Here is a 17,672-nt window from a genome sequence, read left to right as displayed (position 1 = left end):
TTTAATGAATATACATATATATCCAAACACATAAAAATGTATCTTATTCATGCATTTCTAACTTTAATATTAAATTGAATTATTCAAATAATGGCTCTTATATGCCCAGCCCCTAATTGTATAGGCAGGCAAACTATATCAATTACCACTTAAAATGATTAGAGCCATAAACCTTCAGAGTAAGAATCTTTGGAGTCACAACTTGAACTTCCATTCAAACTAAAGTCAGACAGCTTCCTGTAGAAGACATATTTTGGAGATGGGTCGATTCAACGTGCTGCTCTTCGTCTGAACACACACGCTGCGAACGCATCCCTTAGAGTCAGGCATTGTCTTGATGATGCGGCCTGTCATCCAGGAATTCCGAGGTGCATTGGAATCTTCAATCAGGACAATGTCTCCAATCTCAAAATTTCTTTTCAGCCTGGACCATCGCTGACGTTCCTGCAGGAGAAGTAAGTATTCCAGCGTCCACCGATGCCAAAAAAGATCTGCCAGGTATTGGATTTGTTTCCATCTACGCCTTGAATAGACATCGTCTTTCTTGAACACACCTGGAGGTAAGCTTACTTGTTTCCTCATCAGCAACAGATGGTTAGGGGTCAAGGCTTCGAGGTCATTAGGGTCGTCAGACATTTTGGTAATTGGTCTTTCATTGATGATTGATTCCACCTCACACAATAGTGTATGTAGGCCATCATCGTCCAATACCTTCTGTCTCAGTGTGGAATTCAAGACCTTTCTCACTGTGCGAATCTGACGTTCCCAGACTCCGCCATGGTGAGACGCTCCAGGAGTGTTGAATATCCACTGAATTTCCCTCTTTAGCATCTTTTCTTGAATCATTGCCTGATTCAAATTCTGCAATGCTTCACGCAACTCCCTATCAGCCCCTGTGAAGTTTGTTCCATTATCGGAACGGATTACTGAGACATGACCTCTTCTACAAATGAATCGGCGTATAGCATTGACACATGCATCCGTGTCCAGAGAAGGTGCGACTTCTAAATGAATGGCTCTAATGGTGAGGCAGGTAAAGAGCACACCATATCTCTTGACCATAGAGCGTCCTCTCCTCAAACGGTCCCAAGTAATCGACCCCAGTATTAGTGAATGGTGGTTTGTCTGGAAGCAGCCTATCTTCTGGCAAATCTGCCATCTTTTGCACACCAGTCTTTGCATGCAATCGTCTGCAGACAAAACATGCACGAATTGTTCTTCTAACTCCAGAATTTGCTTGAGGAAGCCAGTATTTCTGTCTTAGCTTTGCCAGGACATGGTTTCGTCCAGAGTGACCAATGTCTTGGTGGATATGTTCAAGAATTAGGGAGCATATACGGAGATCTTTATGCAAGATAATGGGATGCTTTGATTCTTAAGGCATCGCCGATCTGCTCAATCTACCTCCCACTCTTAACACGCCATCCTCAAGGTAAGGATCCAATCGGTATATGCAGCTGTCTTTCTTGACATGCATCTTTCCTTGTTGCAGCATTTTTATCTCTTCCTGAAACTTCTGTTTCTGGCTGTAACGAATTAGATCCAGCTCAGCGTTCACTATATCCTCCATGGTGGGTATGCAAATGGTATCCATTTTTTCTGTACTACAATGTTTTGTATATTGGGATCTTTTTCTGTGTGACTGATCCTCATCTGTATCTCCTTCCTCTTGCAACTTAAATCCAGCAGGATTTCTTTGAGAAAAAGAAACTACTACGTACTACGGCCCTCTTTAGGCGATGCCAGCTTGAATAATAACAAACAAGACGTTCTAGACCCTCCTTACTGTTCTGAGTGGATATTGCATTAACAGTGGAAGCCTTTTTGAACTCGCTGTCATCATCTGCAAATGGCATTGAATGTTCAGGTCGAACTGGCCACTCACATTGTGGCTTTAGCAGGAAACTAGGTACTTTGATCCAGTTTTTGCTTCCATTCAAGTTGCATGTAAGCCTCTCGAAGCTTGGACTTTCCCATCATAAACATGCAGCTCCTCTGATTGTGATCATTTGACATATGATCATATGTGACAGTCTGCAAAGTGATGCAATTGAAAGGTCTTGACATGCCCGAACCCTGCAGGTTTGATACATCTACTCACGCAGAAGTTTGCGAGCTTATGCAAATCTTCCAGCCAGGACAGCCACCTCTCAGCCTTTTTCTCCACAATTTCCACATCCCATGCCAGTTTCTCTTTACACAGGTCCCTCAGAATGAGCTTTGCTGGTAGCACAAATGGTGCTAGGAACCCAAGAGGATCATAAACAGAGCCAACAACAGACAATATACCTCTTCTGGTAAGTGGTTTGTTTTGCACTTCAATCTTGAAATTAAACGTGTCATTCTCTGTGCACCTCAGAATTCCCAGTGCTCTTTCCATGGGAAGCAACCCGCTGTCCAGAACTAAATCTTTCACGTCAGTGGCTCGTTCCTCTTCAGGAATGGAGGAAAGTACAGTTCTGCTATTACTAGTCCATTTTGTCAAATGGAACCCACCTCAATTACAAAGCACTCTGACGTCTCTTGCAAGAATAACTGCTTTTTCTTCAGTTGCCACTGATTTAAGGCAATCATCAATGTAAAAATTCTTCAGGAGTGTCAGAGCTGCTTCTGGAGTAGTGTCGTTTCCATGGCCTTATGAGCATTCACTCCAATAAGTAGCTCCAGAAAATATTGGTACATCTCGTTGAGGTAACTGGGATAAGCTCTGCTGCTTTACCAACAATTACCAACAATTCAGTTATTTCGTTTTGCCATTGCATCACTTTGAACAAATATCTGCCATCATCAGTTGACTGTTGAGTGTTACCATGATCTGTGGTTTGTTGAGATGGTCTCTGGATAGAGCTGCAATTCTGGGTGCTTGACATAGGCTCAGACTTTATATACAGGTTAGATACTGACTGAACTTGTCGTTCCTTTCGGCCTTCGAATGAATCACCAGCTTGTGACCCAGTCTGTGACCTGTAATAATCATTCATGCCATCTTGACCATCTTCATACTCTTTTAACACTTTGAGTTCAGCATTTGATGCAGCAATTTCTGTGTCCAGTTCAAGCTGTTCCCTTTTTGCCTTCAATCTCAACTCTTCAGCTTCTAATTCTTGCCTCTTTTTTAAAGCAGATACCCGGGCTTAAAGTGCTGCACACTTAGCTTCTGCCTAGACACGAGCAGAACTGGTTGAAGAAACCACAGAACTACTTGTCACAGATCCACTTTTCCTTCTATGACGAGGAGCCATCACTTCTGACACACTATCACTTGGTTTAACACCATCGTCATCTTCATCATGAGGTTCATGCTCATCAGGCTCATTTCCTTTAGTTGTGTTTGAAATCCATTTTTTTTTACATTAATCGTAAACTGCTGGAAATGTTCAATCTTGGGTTGAGACCAGTTCAAGCGGTTCCCGCAATGCAGACCTCTATTTCTAACTTTAATATTAAATTGAATTATTCAAATAATGGCTCTTATATGCACAGTTTTGAATACATTTTCACACCAGAAATCTGAACATTGGATGAAGTCTGACTCGAAACTTATTTTGAGGAATGATTTTAAGATTTTTATTGTAAATCTACAAAAGGAATAGATAAAGGGTAATAAAAAGCAAAATGAACTACAAAACTGGTGACTGGTAGTTTCTTGCCATGAATCAAGTTAAAGATGGTCATTTTATGCAAAAATGCATTTCAAATATATACAGGCAGAATATTGCATGCAATTATTATTTATATAAATTCATTTTATTCTCATTTAATCGCATTTTCTCATATACTTGCTCTTTGCTATTGTCATATTACTATATTAACCATTTAACTGCTAAGGAGACTTCTCCATCCAAAATAGTGTCAATGTGCACTTCTTCCATCAGATAACTTGTTATAAGAATGTTTGCAGATATTCTTTATGTAACTTTGATAACATTAATCAATAAAGCTTTTCTTTTTCAAATATCTCTGGTAATCGCTGCATAAAGAGAAAGAGGAAAAATCTCTAACAAAACTCTCCTGTTGCTCAAAAGCCTTAGTAATTACTTTCTCACTGAACAAATAAATTCAAACAGTAACACAAAAAGTACCAACTGAGAATTAAAGTTTTAGCTACTATAAGTTCTTTATAAGATAATATTGTTAAACACATAGTGAGCAAAAAGTGACTTTACATCAAAACACACCTGTTGTGTTACAGAATATCATCTAAACTGATATAATTACACTATGAAATGCTTGATTCTGATTGGTCAGTCACATAAGCATTTAATTTATATTGAAAACTAACTAATGCTATGAAGTATCACACACTTTCTCATCTTTTGTTCATAAAGATTGTTGTAAAGGCTGTATTTTGTGCCACCTGTGATCATGTTCCTTACACACTGAACATGAAGCAAGAAAAACACTTCCTAAATTCAGATACAGTCTTGTCTTGTCAAGTCAAAATCTGATTGGAAGAAAATGGGGTTGAAGATAGTCTCAGTCTCAGACATCACACTCATGGACCACTGGCTGAACGTCTGATGCATATGACACACCAACTGGGAAACAATATGGGAGTTTCGATCATCTCGTCATCATCTGACTAACTGAGTACATCGCTTATCAGGATCAGCAAAATGCTGGATTTTCAGCACCATTGCTGCAGTGAACTTGCATGATGTTCTTGAATGAATTGCATACTGGTTTGTTATTGTGGGAACATCATCTTTTCTTTTTCACACTCGTAAACATGACTATGAACAAAAGGAACTGTGATTGGTTGCTTTTCATGTCAGTCAGATGCCTCCAGCAGACCTTGGCCAATGAAAGCTGCTGTGAAGATGTATTTTTTTACAGTCTGAAGCTCTGACTACACAAGACTAGTTGAAGACTCACAAAGAGGTTTGTAAATACCTGTACAACAGGGTGTGCTGATAACCTTCTCATCTTCAGATTAAAATCTTATGCAAAGACACTTATGCAAAAAGAGTTGTGCATATTGACAAAGTATTGGTATCTTTATTAGAAATTCCACGTCTTTAAAATAAGAAAACATCTCATAATCCTGAATTATAATTGTTCACATCCTTGTTAATATATAAAGACTTCATCTGCCTTATATACTCTTTTAAGCTTAATTTATGATTCTGGAGTTTTTTTGTTTTGTTGTTTTTTTTTGTTTGTTTTTTTTGTTTGTTTGTTTGTTTGTTTTTTAAGGGAGATGAAATGTTATATTGTACATTGTTGGTAAAAACTGAGTTGTTGCATAATTGAAATATTTTAAATTATATATATATATATATATATATATATATATATATATATATATATATATATATATATATATATATATATATATATATATATATATATATATATATATATATATATATATATATATATATATATATATATATATATATATATATATATATATATATATATATATATATATATGTCAGTGAAAATTTTTTCAGTGTTTATTAAACTTTGTTAAACTCCTTTGCTGAAGCATTGTCTGTTTTCTTGCAGTTTTTTAGTCTTAATGTCTTACATTTGACAATATTAAGCCTTAAAGGTCAAATATTCAATAATTTAATTGATTGTGTCTTAATTACAACATTAAACATTATTGTTGCATGTTATTTCAGCCATACTGATGCCATTTGCACCTGTCCCTCTTCCTGTGGAATAAAGTCCTGCTCAGATGAATTACAGAAGCTGCTTTCTGTCTAAACCAAAGGAAACTTAAACTTGAACAGTTCCTGCAATAAAGTGTTAAATTTCCCATTATATTCCTACCAGCTTTCCTGTAGCTCAGTGGTTAGAGCGCGGCACGAGCAATGCCAAGGTCATGGGTTCGATCCCAGGGATTGCACGTACTCGGACACAAAAAAAAAAAGAAAAAAAAAAGCATAGTATAATGCAATGTAAGTCGCTGGATAAAAGCATCTGTCAAATGCATAAATGTGAATTCCTACCTAAATTTAACATCTGCACTGGACAAAATATTTAGCACTGCCTGTTAAGCTTAACTTGAACAAGAAAAAAATATTCATTTAAAATATGAAATTAATGTCATAACCATTAAATTGAACTTTCTCATGCATGTCAACACATCGTTACAACACTCATTTTGTGTTTTAAAACAAATTATAAGTAAACTGTTTATGTTTCTTAAATTATTGCTTTTATTTATTTATTTATTTATTTATTTATTTTGACAGATAGAACCTTATAATTCCAAGTGGAAAGTGTTTTTTAGAATTAGAAGGTTCTATCTGCGTTTGACCCGTTCCAAAAATCCCCATTTACAAATCTGAGAGGATTTGATATTGTACAGTTAGAAGACATTTAGGGTCTCTGTCATTTTCATGTTTGAAAGAAACTTGTTCCTCGTATAATTTTTGCTATATGGAATGCAAAATCTTTGAAGCTCAATATGTCAAAACTGCTCAGAACGCAGAAAGAACCTTATAATTCACGGTGACGGTTTCTTCAAGATCTGACTAAAACCCAGCATGTTACTGTAAAGATACCATGCACTAAATTAAACTTGGTTTCTGAAAATGAAATGAGGTAACACAACTGCGTCAAACTGCCAGAAGAAAGGATCTGTGAGAAAGAGCACAGGACAATACCTGACTCAACCTGCTCTCTTCTGATTCCTCACACCCTCTCCTTCCCCTCAGGCCATGCAAAACTCACAAATCTGCATTCTTAGTTGTTTTGAGTGACATCAATGTGCTGATAGTTATGTGTTGATGAAGCCCTATCCATCACATAGTCTCTTGATTCACTGAATTCATACTGTGTTTTATCCATTGTTACATCATTAACAGACTAATATTTTACATTATCATCACTGTGAAACTTCAGCAAGAGTTCCAACAGCAATCAGCTAAAAAGAGTTTATTTTTAAATGCCATGAACAAAAAATCAGCTGCAGCATTATCTAGACAAACACAGATATCAAAAATGAACACATCAATCTCAACAATGGTGGCAATAAAGCTGCATAATTTATTCATGCTGCAGTGCATGCTGGGAGTTTTGTACAATGCTGGCACCCATTAAATCAAAGACTAGATACAGAAAGAGATCAGTGAATTTAAAAAGTAGAAGATGATTACAGGATCAGCCAAAACACCTGATCAACTTCCTGTTGGCTTTTTCCTGCCATAACAAATGTGTTTTATAAACACTCAGTTACAGCAGCCAGTGAAAACTAATGTTAAAGACCCTTACGAAAAACTAGTATTCTTCAAGTTCATTTGATCAAGTATACTAAAGTAATGTTCAAGTATAATATCAATGTACTAGTAGTAAACTTGTAAGTGTACTATTTTAATACCGCTTGGGACTAAATTGGCCCAATTGAAGTATACGTTTAAGTGTACTATAAGTGTAACAGTAGTAAACTTTAACTAGTTCACATTTGTACTGCATCTGTACTAAAAGTGAACTTATACTAGTATACTAGTAGTTTACTATTTTAATACTAATAGTAGCTACATTTTTAGTATACGAAAGTGATTAACAGTGATGATTGAGCATTATTGAAGACACCTGATGATAACAAGCAGAATCACCAAAGGAGAAAATCACAATTTTTAAGCCACCATCGTGGAGATGAGGGTTTGCTTTAGTTGGGCTCTTGACCCTTAACTTTTTAAAATAAATTTTTGTTTGGGCTGTTTTAACTGAGTTATAACATCCAGACAAACAAGTGGAAAAAATGGTCAGGTGATGTCGGTTATGCTTTTACATAATCATTATTTGGTCTGAATATCTGAACTCATCTAGAGTCCAATCTCTGAGTTAGATTTACGTTATTGATTACAGCAGCACAAGATCTGCTTTATTAACATAATCTGAAGGATTTCACAAACAGTTGTTCTGAGCAAAAAAAATATATATATGTATTTCTCTTAGGCACACACAGACATCAAGAATCAGCCTGTGAATCTCAATGACGGTGACAAGCAACATATTCTGATCAACAGATCAACTCTGAACATTAGAAAACAAGCTACTAAAAAGTCACATAAACGGAACAAAATAAAATATGAGAATAAAGAAAATTACTAAGACAATTCAGATCATAATTTATTCATGCAGCAATGCATGATGGGAGCCATGGATGAATTTTGATTGGTGGCTCCCAGAATGCACTGCAACATGCTTTATTATTCTCACCATTGTTGAGATTCACAGGCTGATTCTTGATGTCTGTGTGTGCCTAAGAGAAAGATTTTTTTTATTTGCTCAGAACAACTGTTTGTGAAATCCTTCAGATTATATTGATAAAGCTGATCTTCTACTGTCGAATCACAGTTCTGCTGTAATCAATAATGTTAATCTAACTCAGAGATTGGGCTCTAAATGAGTTCAGATATTCAGACCAAATAATGATTATGTAAAAACATAACCAACATCACCTGACCATTTTTTCCACTTGTTTGTCTGGATGTTATAACTCAGTTAAAACAACCCAAACAAAATTTTACTTTAACAAGTCAAGGGTCAAGAGCCCAACTAAAGCAAACCCTCATCTCCACGATGGTGGCTTAAAAATTGTGATTTTCTCCTTTGGTGATTCTGCTTGTTATCATCAGGTGTCTTCAATAATGCTCAATCATCACTGTTAATCACTTAATTATCTCATTAACTTTAACACTCTTGAGTATGGTCTCACATGTACTCCCTGGAGAGTTAATTTAACACTGCAGTTGTTGCTGTGTAGGAACATAGAAGTATGCTTAAAGTGCAAAAATAATATATAAAAAGTAAACTATAAATGTGATGTCATGTTCACTTACAGAAAACTTAAAAGTATACTTGCACTAAACTAGCAGTTTACTGAGAGTATATTTCAAAGTGTACTTTCTTATACTAAAAATGTAGCTACTACTAGTATTAAAATAGTAAACTACTAGTATAAGTTCACTTTTAGTACAGATGCAGTACAAATGAGAACTAGTTAAAGTTTACTACTGTTACACTTATAGTACACTTAAACGTATACTTCAATTGGGCCAATTTAGTCCCAAGCGGTATTAAAATAGTACACTTACAAGTTTACTACTAGTACATTTATATTATACTTACTACATAAAGTATACTTGAACATTACTTTAGTATACTTGATCAAATGCACTTGAAGTATACTAGTTTTTCGTAAGGGGAGTCAAGAGCCCAACTAAAGCAGACACTGGTCACTACGATGGAGACTACAAACTTTATTATTTTCAATAAAACATCAACATCCATATCTGTTAATTCTCAACAGGAACTTCTGTACATGTGTGAAAGAAATAATGTCAAACTGGTTTGTGAACTGGTTTGACACTCAGTGTGGCTAAAGCCAGTTTTAGTTCTTGAGTTTCTGCTCGTCTCGTTTTTCTGGTCTTGTTTCTCTGTCCTTCAGTGATTCTGTTTATCAGGTGTTCATCAGTGTCTGAATTCACTCTCTTCTTTTCATTCACTCTGTCAAGTGGACTATATTAGTGAACTAATGTAGGGAATAGTGAATGAGCGTGTAGGGTGTGATTTAGAACACAGTCTCTGAGTGTCGACTTTGAGCGATGTTAACTCAGTATATTCCTGTAGACTATTTTCTCAAAAATGACAAATATTACCCAGAATGCATTGTTTTCTACAGTATATTACTGTTTTAATGGAAAATGGTTTGTTACTGTCAGAATTTGGTCGTTTTTCAGAGTGAATGAAAAGAAGAGAGTGAATTCAGACACTGATGAACACCTGATAAACAGAATCACTGAAGGACAGTGTAAGAATTGAAAATATCTAAAGATATTTTAAAATGAACAAAGACATTTGCTTTACTGTTTCACCCCCCTCTCTCTTGCCAAGGGCCATTTGTAAGGCGCAAAGGTGCTGATATTGATCAAGCCCTGTAGGCCAAGATGTGTGTATATCGGTGGTCTACAAAATGGTCACACCTTTAGTACAGTGGGGGAAGTTTTAATCTTCTGATTGGTCAGTTTGAATGTCTCACATTTGAGTTTTGGTCACATGGTCAGGGAAGGGATAAAAGAAGATTGTAATTGTTGCTCTTTTATACTCTGCTCTTCTTTCTTGGATCCTTGGATCTTGGGCACTCTCTCTCTCTCTCTCGCTCTCTTTCTCTCTCTCAGGTAACTTTTTACATACAGGCTGTGTACAATTAATGGTATATGATTTTATCATCTCATACATCTATTTTGTAATTATTTTAAGTGTAACCATAATCAGACATTGTCATTAAACCCTTTCAATTACAAATGATGTGCTAACTTGTTTTGATTTAGTATTAACATTAATGTGCTCCTATTGCAATACAATATTGTCACACTATAGCAACGCTCTCCCACATATTTTGCTATTATAACTGCGCTTATTTCCGTCGTTGGTATAAGTTGCAGTGGGTGGTAATAGACAAGAAATGTACAGTTTTCTACCATCTTACTGATAAAGTTTCTTTAGTCGCTCGGCAAACCTTACAGTCTGAACCGCTGTAGGAGTTCACAACAGAGAAAAAAGACCAGAAAAACGAGACGAGCAGAAACTCAAGAACTAAAACTGGCTTTAGCCACACTGAGTGTCAAACCAGTTCACAAACCAGTTTGACATGATTTCTTTCATACATGTACACAAGTTCTTGTTGAGAATGAACAGATATGGATGTTGATGTTTTATTGAAAATAATAACGTTTGCAGTCTCCATCATAGTGACCAGTGTCTGCTTTAGTTGGGCTGTTTAACATTAACTTTCTCTGGCTGCTGTAACTGAGTGTTTATAAAACACATTTGTTATGGCAGGAAAAAGCCAACAGGAAGTTGATCGGGGGGGTTTTGGCTGTTGTGATAATCATCTTGGACTTGTCTAATTCACTGATTTCTTTCTGTGTCTAATCTTTGATTTCATGGGTATTTTATATTTAATGGTTATACTATGTTTGTGATTTAAAAGCAAGACATCCAGCAATGGTTCAGCAATCAGTTATTTAGAAGAATATTGAAGTCATGTAGTACAGAAGACACTGCATGACTTAGACATCAACAAGGTTTTATGTCACAATGCATGCTGGGTACCAACATAGTAAAAAACTCCCAGCATGCTTGATTTGCTCATTTTTGACATCTGTGTGTCTATGATACTGCAGCTGTTTGTCTTTTTGCATGGTGTTTAAAAATGTCTTCATTGTAACAGATTGTTGTTGGAACTCTTGCTATAGTTTCACAGTGGCAATAATGTAAAATTTTAGTCTGATAAGAATGTAACACAAGGGATTAAACACAGTGAATCAAGAGACTATGTGATAGTTATACATTTTCATTAATACATAACTGTCAGCACTCAATGATATTTTTTTCCCCTCCACATTTGTTTCTATCATAACAAACATGGTTTGCAAAAACAGTTAAATCAACCAGAGAAGGAAAAAAACTGATGTTAAAAAGTCAAGGGTCAAGATCTCAACTAGAGCAAATGCTGATCTCCTTAATGGTGACATCAAACAAAACATTTTCAATTAAACATCAACATCTAAACTTCTGTTAATTCTCAATAAGATCTTCTGTAGAAATTAAGTCAATCTGGTTAGTAATACATGTAATAATATGTAATGGCTTTAAGACAGTCGTAGTTCTTGTGTTTCTGCTCATCTCTGTTTTTTTCTGTTCTTGTTGTTCCTCCTCTTCTCTTTAGTGATTCTGCTTGTTAACAGCAGGTGTTCATCATAAATGCTCAATCTTCACTTCCACATTCACTTAATTATTGCAACACAGCATCAATGTCACTCAAAACAACTAAGAATGCAGATTTGTGAGTTTTGCATGGCCTGAGGGGAAGGAGAGGGTGTGAGGAATCAGAAGAGAGCAGGTTGAGTCAGGTATTGTCCTGTGCTCTTTCTCACAGATCCTCTCTTCTGGCAGTTTGAGGCAGTTGTGTTACCTCATTTCATTTTCAGAAACCAAGTTTAATTTAGTGCATGGTATCTTTACAGTAACATGCTGGGTTTTAGTCAGATCTTGAAGAATCCGTCACCTTGAATTATAAGGTTCTTTCTGCGTTCTGAGCAGTTTTGACATATTGAGCTTCAAAGATTTTGCATTCCATATAGCAAAAATTATACGAGGAACAAGTTTCTTTCAAACATGAAAATGACAGAGACCCTAAATGTCTTCTAACTGTACAATATCAAATCCTCTCAGATTTGTAAATGGGGATTTTTGGAACGGGTCAAACGCAGATAGAACCTTCTAATTCTAAAAAACACTTTCCACTTGGAATTATAAGGTTCTATCTGTCAAAATAAATAAATAAATAAATAAAAGCAATAATTTAAGAAACACAAACAGTTTACTTATAATTTGTTTTAAAACACAAAATGAGTGTTGTAACGATGTGTTGACATGCATGAGAAAGTTCAATTTAATGGTTATGACATTAATTTCATATTTTAAATGAATATTTTTTTCTTGTTCAAGTTAAGCTTAACAGGCAGTGCTAAATCTTTTGTCCAGTGCAGATGTTAAATTTAGGTAGGAATTCACATTTATGCTTTTGGCAGACGCTTTTATCCAAAGCGACTTACATTGCATTATACTATGCTTTTTTTTTTTTTTTTTTTTTGTATCCGAGTACGTGCAATCCCTGGGATCGAACCCATGACATTGGCATTGCTCGTGCCACGCTCTAACCACTGAGCTACAGGAAAGCTGGTAGGAATATGATGGGTAATTTAACACTTTATTGCAGGAACTGTTCAAGTTTAAGTTTGCTTTTGTTTAGACAGAAAGCAGCTGCTGTAATTCATCTGAGCAGGACTTTATTCCACAGGAAGAGGGACAGGTGCAAATGGCATCAGTATGGCTGAAATAACATGCAACAATAATGTTTAATGTTGTAATTAAGACGCGATCAATTAAATTATTGAATATTTCACCTTTAAGGCTTAATATTGTCAAATTTAAGACATTAAGACTAAAAAACTGCAAGAAAACAGACAATGCTTCAGCAAAGGAGTTTAACAAAGTTTAATAAACACTGAAAAAATGTTTCACTGACATTATATATATATAATTTAAAATATTTCAATTATTTCAATTATGCAACAACTCAGTTTTTACCAACAATGTACAATGTAACATTTCATCTCCCTTAATATAGTTTATATACTTAAATCCATGCCGTAGCGTAGAGCTTTATAGGTACATTCAGTGCAATACAAGTACACACAGGATGGATCAAGGTTAAAACATAACCTAATATATTCATAACTTCCCCTCGTATGACAAAGACTGGAATTAACTCTTCATAGTGTTGCTGGCTGGTGTGGTGTCTAACTGAAAATGACTCCTCAGAAACAGATTCAGCAAAACAGACTGTAATTCCCTGGAATTTGGGCTGCTGTCATTGACGAGATCATAAATAAAACAGTCGATCATGAGGTTTTTAATAAACATTGTGTTGCTTGGAATTAGCTTTTTTTCCACTGTCACAGAGCAGAAGTTTAGATGTTAATGTTTTAATGAAAGTTTAGTTTGAAGTCACCATTAAGGAGCATCAACAACTTCCTGTTGGCTTTTTCCTGCCATATCAAACATGTTTTATAAACACTCAGTTACAGCAGTCAGAGAAAGCTAATGTTAAAGAGTCAAGAGCTGGACTAAAGCAGACACTGGTCACTACGATGGAGACTGCAAACGTTATTATTTTCAATAAAACATCAACATCCAAATCTGTTAATTCTCAACAAGAACTTCTGTACATGTATGAAAGAAATAATGTCAAACTGGTTTGTGAACTGGTTTGACACTTAGTGTGGCTGAAGTTAGTTGTAGTTCTTGTGTTTCTGCTCGTCTCGTCTCTTTTTTCTGGTCTTGTTTCTCTGTCCTTCAGTGATTCTGTTTATCAGGTGTTCATCAGTGTCTGAATTCACTCTCTTCTTTTCATTCACTCTGTCAAGTGGACTATATTAGTGAACTAATGTAGGGAATAGTGAATGAGGGTATAGGGCAGCACTTCTCAAAGTCCGGACTCCGGTCCAGATCCGGACCCGGAGGGAATTCAATCCGGACCCGCCTCCATTTCGTATTTCAACAGCAGTAATTGTGTGTAAGGGATTAAAAGTCTGGATTTCCTACTTTGATAAACGCATGTCAAAATCATTTGTTTAGTCCCACTGAGCAAATTAGGTCCAGAAGACGTCTTTTTGAGGTCTTGTCTCAGGTTGAAAAGATGTCCACTGAGGGGCCAGAATGAAAGTTTTTATGACGTCTTTTTTTGACGTCTTCTGAACATCCGATATAGACGAACACGCAGAATCACCAAAGGAGAAAAATCACAATTTTTAAGCCACCATCGTGGAGATGAGGGTTTGCTTTAGTTGGGCTCTTGACCCTTGACTTTTTGTATTAGATTTTGTTTGGGCTGTTGTAACAGCTAGTCAAGCAAAGAGAAAAGATTATCAGGTGGTGGTTATGTTTTCACATAATCATTATTTTACCTGAATCCCTGAGCTCATTTAGAGCCCAATCTCTGAGTTGGATTTACAGTTATTGATTACAGCAGCACTGTGATTCTACAGCAGAGGATCTGCTTTTACAATATGATTCAAAAAAATTCAGAAAAAGCGTGCTGAACAAATAAGAAAATTTTTTTTTTTTTTTATTTTAGGCACACACAGACATCAAGAATCAGCATATGAATCTCAACAGTGGTGACCATCAAAAAGCATGTTGCAGTGCATTCTGGGAGCCACCAATCAAAATTCACACATGGCTCCCATCATGCATTGCTTCATGAATAAATTATGAGCTTAATTGTCTTAGTAATTTCCTTTCCTTTGTCACCGTCATTGAGATTCACAGGCTGATTCTTGATGTCTGTGTGTGCCTAAAAGAAAGATTTTTTAAATCAGAACACCTTATGTGAAATCTTTCAGATTATATTGATAAAGCTGATCATCTGCTGCAGAATCACAGTGCTGCTGTAATCAATAATGTAAATCTAACTCAGAGATTGGGCTCTAAATGAGTTCAGTGATTCAGATCAAATAATGATTATATAAAAACATAACCAACATCTGATCATCTTTTCTCTTTGCTTGTCTGGCTGTTATGACTCCGTTAACAGCCCAAACAAAATCTAATACAAAAAGTCAAGGGTCAAGAGCTCAACTAAAGCAAACCCTCATCTCCACGATGGTGGCTTAAAAATTGTGATTTTCTCCTTGGAAGGATTATGCTTGTTCGTCTATATCGGATGTTCAGAAGAAGTCAAAAAAAGACGTCATAAAAACTTTCATTCTGACCCCTCAGTGGACGTCTTTTCAACCTGAGACAAGACCTCAAAAAGACGTCTTCTGGACCTAATTTGCTCAGTGGGGTGTTTTATGTCTTTTTGGAGATGGTCCGAAATTAAAGCAAAGGCGAGATATTTAAAGTTTTCCTCCGTGGTTCAGTTGCCATGACATCCAGTGAGCATATAGGCCTACTTTTGATGTAATTGGGTGAGTAGTAATCAGATGTCTCTAATAATTGAACAATCATCACTCCATTAATCACTTAATTATCTCATTAACTCTAGCACTGCTTCAGTGTTACTGTTGGTTCCCAAATAAACAGAGCATTGTTAATGTAACACAAGGGGTTTTACTGAAAACACAATGGTTTTGCATTGCCTTAAATTGACTAACAGGTGATATTTTCCTCTAATCTGTCCAGACCCTGTGATCCTGAACCCAAACACAGCTCCTCCAGACGTCACATTGTCAAATGATCTGACCTGTGTGAGTTCATGTCTGCGTCGGCAGGACGAGCCCAACCCTCTTCCTCTGCACTGGAACGGTATGGTGTTGGGGAGTGTGGGATACAGTAGTGGTGTTCACACGTGGGATATTGAGGTGGGAAACAGTCGCAGCTGGAGCCTTGGGGTGTGCTTTGGATCAGTGGAAAGATCTATTGTGCAAATGTTGAACCCCGCAAACCCCTGCTTCTGGGGTATCAGACGTGATGGAGATGTGTATAGTTTCCTAAACACTCCGATAAACTTCAGGATGGAGACACATCCCCAAGTAGTGCGAGTGAGGCTAGAGGATTGTTTTGACAAGAAGGAAGGATGGCAGAGGAAAGTGAGCTATTTTGATGCTGCTTGTAAATGTCTTTTTGCAATGACATCTGCCAGTCGTCTGATGTTAATGTAGGATCGGATTGAGCTCTTTCCATTTGTGATCCCAGATAAGCGCTCCGGCGCACTGCGTGTCGTCCCAGCTAAAGTTACTCTGACAACTGAACAGGTTGAACAAAAGAGATCTTTCCTGGAGAGACATAAAATTAAATTATTGGTTCTCTTAGCAGTGTTTTTATTTCTGGTGCTGTGTGTTTTCATAATGTATCATCTGATATACTGAGTACTAATGTTTTCACAAACAGTGACTCTATGTGTGATTTTAGCACTACTCAGTAGCTCAGTAATCATAACAGACTAAAAGGCCTTTTATTTCTTCATCATTTAATTATAAATGTGCTATTAAAGAAACTTATCTATAGAAAAAGTGATCAATTTTGTCTATAATTTGGTCATTAATCTGGAATTCATGAGTACTGAAACAAAACAAGTTACAGAACTGATTTTTATTTTTATTTTATTCTTTTTTCATTTTTTTATTTAGGTTAATCTATTAAACAGAGGTATTCACCCATATTTAGGTGTGATCAATATGGGTCAACACAGTCAAATACAAAACTTAAAACGTCAAATGCTTATAAAATACTGTCAAATCTAGAGCTATTTTTGTCTGTTTCATCTATTGAAACATCACCACTGATAGGGTAGTGCTGTCACAACACCAAAATTATGACTTTGATAAGATAACTAAAATATCTTTTATCTTTTTTCTGGTGTTGTTAGCTGCTGGACCTACTTTAAATGAAGGAAACAATCTCAAATAATTTTGTTGCAATCTGTGAAAAAATAGACAGAATTCAAATAATTTTTTTAAAAATTACATAAACTATCCTATTTTCTTAAACCTATTTCATTGTATCAAATATTTATATTTTCTTCTAATTTTATGTACAATACATTTTATTCTCTAGTGTATTGTTTTAAGGGTTGAGAGTGATTAATGTAAATGTTATAATTCTGATAAATAAAAGGATATTATTGTTAAGAGCATTTGGGTTATTGTCTCTGATTCATTTCAGAACTATTTTAAAACACTTAATGTAAGCTGTTCATTTCCAGCAGGTGTTAAATGTGAATCTTTAACATTTAAATGTGATTTTAGTGTTGTTGATGACCACAGTAAATTAGGCAGAATAAAATGGATTTTCCCTTTAAAGGTCCCGTTTTTCGTGTTTTTTTGAAGCTTTGATTGTGTTTATAGTGTGCAATATAACATGTGTTCATGTTTCGCGTGTAAAAAAACACATTATTTTTCACATAATTTACTTATCTGTATACCGTTGTTTCCACTGTCATAAAAACGGGCTGATGACTTCCTTGTTCTATGAAGTGCCTCCTTCAGAAATACGTAATGAGTTCTGATTGTGCCAGCGGTTCCTGTGTTGTGATTCGACAGCTCTGAGCGCATCTTGCCCGGAAAGGTCACGCCTCTTACCATAACGTGGAGATGCACGCGTTCAGTGTTATTGTAAACATGTCTTTAATTTTACCCTAT

The sequence above is a fragment of the Megalobrama amblycephala genome, linkage group LG7, assembly GCF_018812025.1.
Source record: "Megalobrama amblycephala isolate DHTTF-2021 linkage group LG7, ASM1881202v1, whole genome shotgun sequence".
Lineage (NCBI taxonomy): Eukaryota > Metazoa > Chordata > Actinopteri > Cypriniformes > Xenocyprididae > Megalobrama > Megalobrama amblycephala.
The sequence above is the reverse complement of the archived record's forward strand: the minus strand, read 5'-3'. Positions refer to the sequence as shown.